Here is a 4,773-nt window from a genome sequence, read left to right as displayed (position 1 = left end):
CTGACATTTTGTAAAGTTGAGGTAGTCTTCTTCCACCTTGGCATTCCTGTAATCTATTTCTCTGAAGGAACATCATTTCCCACTTGAACACCTACTTCATGTGCAGGATTCAGCATTCTTTGTGCTCTGTCTGTTCTTGTCTCTACCTTACTTTCTTTTATATTTTCTATATTAATATTTTCTTATAATAATTATATTATTATTAAAGGAATATCTTCTCTACCTCTGAGTATCTTTTGAAAGTGTCTCTTATTCTTCATTGTATATCTAAGTCCCATTAAATTTCCCAGCTCATAGCAGGCACTGAAAAATATTTGTTGAATTGTGTAAGCAAAAACGGGTAGACCCAATTGTGGCTGCTTGGATGATATGCAGTTGGTAGAAAAAGATTTGTTACTTTCCCTTTCTCAAGTATTGATATTAGCGTGGTGTTGGGAGGAGAAGTGTGGGGAAGATGTCAATGAGCTTAATAGGAACATAAACCCTGAGAGTTGGAAGGGACCTTAGTCATTAACTAGTTATAGTAAACAATTTTGATTGTTTCCCATCAGTTCTATTCCCAAGGCCCCTTCCAAATGGGATACTGCTTCACAGCCAACAGACTTTGTTGTAAATAGCACCATCTGCATTTTGTTCTAAACCAGTTACCTTAATCCTATCTTCCTTTCCCTTCCAGTGCTTGGCTTATATAATAAGTTGATGGTTGGGTAAAGAAGAGTTCACTCATCCTCTGGAAGCTGTGATACACAGATGTGATACCTGAAATCGCCAAAGTCATTTTCTACCATGTTGAGATAAAGCTGACAAAAAAAGAAGACAGTGTGAAGACAAGTGGAACCAGGTCTCTGATCAAACTACACCTAATGGCTGCTTCACATTAGGAATTTTCAGCCATGGAGTCAATGCATTTCTAAGCTTTAAATTTTAATGCATTTGATTTCAGTTTTATGTTATCTACAGTTGAAAAATATCCTGAACAATGCCCTCTTGTAATGCTTTTTCCCTAAATGAAGAAATGTTCATTTAGACTATGTATTATTTAATGCTCAAGGTTCTAATGCATGACTTTAACATTCTTTTGTTGAGCTCCTGCTATGTGCCAGATCCTGTGGCACATACATAACACCCATTCCTGCTTTTGATAGGGGAATTAAAGAGGTAACTATTTTAGCTTCAGTCATAGCTGATAGGTTTAAGTGTTTAATAGGTGTGGGAGGTGGTATTCTAGGAACTGGAATGCATGACCACTTGCCCCAAAGAGGTCAACAAACCAACCTGGTGCCCCAGGAAGTCTGCAAGTGATGGAGGTTGTATCTGAGCCATTGTCTTCTAGGGAGGGAACCAGATAAAGAATTGTTGATCAACAGATAAAGAAGTACTAGGAAAATCACCATTGGACTGCAGTTCTTATCCAATTAACCTTTTCAACAAACCCCTTACCTACCCTTTCTTCACCTTAAAAAAGCTTGGCTTAAGATGAAATGTTAAGATGTTTTTTGAGGTACATAACCCACCATCTTCTTAGATGTCTGGAAACTGAATAAAGTGACCATAAAGATTCAATCCTTGGATTTCTGGTTAAGATGGAGGTGTAGGTAAACACACTTTGCCTCCTTGTGCAACCACAGAAAGAATTACAATTAGACCACAAAACAAATAACACCCAGAACCATCAGAAAATTGAACTCTGTGGAAGTCTAACAACTAAGTATTTAAAGAGGCCACATTCATCCAGATAAGTAAGAGGGGCAGAGATGAGGAGATGAGAGAATATGCAAGGGGACATGGTGTGGCATGGATAGGCAGTGGTGGTGGAATGGGCAGTTCCATATTCACACGTGGTGTATAAAGATCAGGAGGGATGCTGTGGGAGTGAGTGATCTCAGTCCCAGGCCAGACTTCACAGCCCAGGGTTTCAGCACCAGGAAAATAAATCCCTATTACTTCTAGCCATAAAAACCAGTGGGGGTTTGGGTGGCAGAAGAAACTACCAGATTTTCAGCAGAATCCACTTGAAAAGCCCACACTTCTTGAAATATAAACAGACCCACCCACTCTGGGATTTAGTACCCAGTCACACAGGGTGAGAGCAGAGAAAGCCTCCAGAAACCAGGAAGTGGCATTGTCCCCTCTCCAAGTCCTACTCCCACACAGAGTCACAAAGCAGTGAAGTGGGTTGCCCTGCCCAGGTGATTCCCTAAGGCTCTGAATCACACAATTTATAGGTGCCTTTTCTACATTAGGCCATGTTACTAAGTCAGGGAGTCAAAGTAGCTCTACCTAATACACAGAAACAAACACCAGGAGGCTGCCAAATGAGGAGACAAAGAAGTATGGCCCATATGAAAGAACAGAATAAAACCCCAGAAAAAGAACTAAACAAAAACAGAGATAGCCAACCTATTAGATGCAGAGTTCAAAACACTGGTGATCAAGATGCTCAAGAACTCACTGAGTATGCCAACAAAATAAAAAGGACCCAGGAAAAAATGAAGTTTACAGTAAGTGAATAAAGAAAAATTTGTAGAGAACCAACAGTGGAGGGGATGAAGATGCAATTCAAATCAATGATTTGGAGCATAAGGAAGAAACAAATATTCAACTAGAACAGCAAGAAGAAAAAAGAATGAAAAAAACCAGGGTAGTATAATTTGCCTCCAGGATATCTCCAAATGTGCCAACATCTGAATGATAGGGATTCAAGGAGGAGAAGAAGAAGAGCAAGAAATTGAAAATTTCTTTGAAAAAATAATGAAAGAAACTTCCTTAATTTGGTGAAAGAAATAGACATACAAGTCCAGGAAGCCCAGAGAGTCTCAAATAAGTTGGACCCAAAGAGGATCACACCAAGACACATCATAATTAAAATGCCAAAGGTTAAAGATAAAGAGAGAATCTTAAAAGCAACAAGAGAAAAGCAGAAAATTATCTACAAAAGAGTTCCTATAAGACTATCAGCTGATTTCTCAAAAGAAATTTTACAGGCAAGAAGGAACTAGAAAGAAGTATTCAAAGTGATGAAAAGCAAGGATCTACAACCTAAATTACTCTATCCAGGAAAGCTATCTTTTAGAATAAAAGGGCAGATAAAGTTCTTCCCACATAAGGTACAGCTAAAGGAGTTCATCATCACCCAGCCATTATTTCTTGAAATGTTACAGGGACTTACTTAAGAAAAAGAAGAAGATCAAAACTATGAACATTAAAAAGGCAGCAAATTAACAACTATCAACAACTGAATCTAAAAAATAAACTAAGCGAACAGCCAGAATAGGAACAGAATCATAGATATGGAGATCATTGGAGGGACATCAGCTGGGAAGGGGAACGGGGAGAATGGAGGTAAAGGGAAAAATGGGGGAAAATTTGCAGGGATTAAGAAGCATAACTGGTAGGTGCTAAATAGACAGGGGGATTTTAAGAATATTATAAAAAATGGAGAAGCCAAAGAACTTAAATGCATGAAGAACAAAATAGGAGGGATCACAATAACTGTTTCAAGCTATATTATAAGGCCATGGTAATCAAAACAGCCTTGTACTGGCATAAGAGCTGACACATATATCAATGAAATGGAACAGAAATCTCAGAAATAGACCCATGTCTCTATGGTCAATTAATATCTGACAAAGGGGGCAGAAACATAAAATGGAGTAAAAATAGCCTCTTCAACAAATGGTTTGGGAGATCTGGACAGCTACATGCAAAAAAATGAAACTTGACCACCAGTTCACACCATACACAAACATAAACTGTGGATTGATAAAAGATTTAAATGTAAGCTGCAGCACCATAAGAGTCCTAGAGGAAAACATAGGCAGTAAAATTCCAGGTATCTTACACAGCAATATTTTTACTGATACATCCTCTAGGGCAAGAAGGTAAATAAAGGAAAGAATCAACAAATGGGACTATATCAAATTAAAAAGCTTCTGCACAGCTAAAGAAAACATCATCAGAATGAAAATGGAACCAACTGTATAGGAAACCATAATTGCCAATGATACCTCAGACAAGGGTCTGATCTCCAAAATAGTTAAAGATCTCATATGACATCACCAGGAAGACAACCTACCAAATTAAAAAATGGGCAAAGGACCTGAACAGATACTTTTCCAAGGAGGACATACGGAGGGCTCATAGGCATATGAAAGGATGCTCAGCATCACTAGTCATCAGAGAGATGCAAATTAAAATCACAAGATACCACCTCACACTAATCAGAATGACCATTATTAACAGATAAATAAGTGCTGGCAAGGATAAGAAAAAGGAACTCTAATACACTGTTGGTGGGAATGTAGACTGGTACAGCCACTGTGGAAAACAACATGGAATTTCCTCAAAAACCTAAAAGTTGAACTGTCCTTTGACCCAGCAATTCTGGTGCTGGGATTATACCCTAAGAATCCTGAAACACCAATCCAAAAGAACCTACGTACTCCTATGTTCGTAGCTGGGTTATTTACAATAGCCAAGTGCTGGAAACAGCCTAAGTCCCCATTAGTAAGAGTTGATTAAAGAACTGTGTATGGTTAATTTACACAATGGAATACTACTCCAAAGAAAAAAAGAAGGAACTCCTACCTTTAGCAACAGCATGGATGGAACTGGAGAGCATTATGCTAAGTGAAATAAGCAAGGGAGTAAAAACCAAATACCATATGATCCCACCTATAATGGGAACCTAATGAACAAAACAAGAAAATGAGCAAGATAGAACCAGATGTATGGAAGCAAGGGACAAACTGCCCAGGACCAGAGGAGAGGAGG

This window comes from Phyllostomus discolor, chromosome 1, assembly GCF_004126475.2.
Source record: "Phyllostomus discolor isolate MPI-MPIP mPhyDis1 chromosome 1, mPhyDis1.pri.v3, whole genome shotgun sequence".
Taxonomy (NCBI): Eukaryota; Metazoa; Chordata; class Mammalia; order Chiroptera; family Phyllostomidae; genus Phyllostomus; species Phyllostomus discolor.
The sequence above is the reverse complement of the archived record's forward strand: the minus strand, read 5'-3'. Positions refer to the sequence as shown.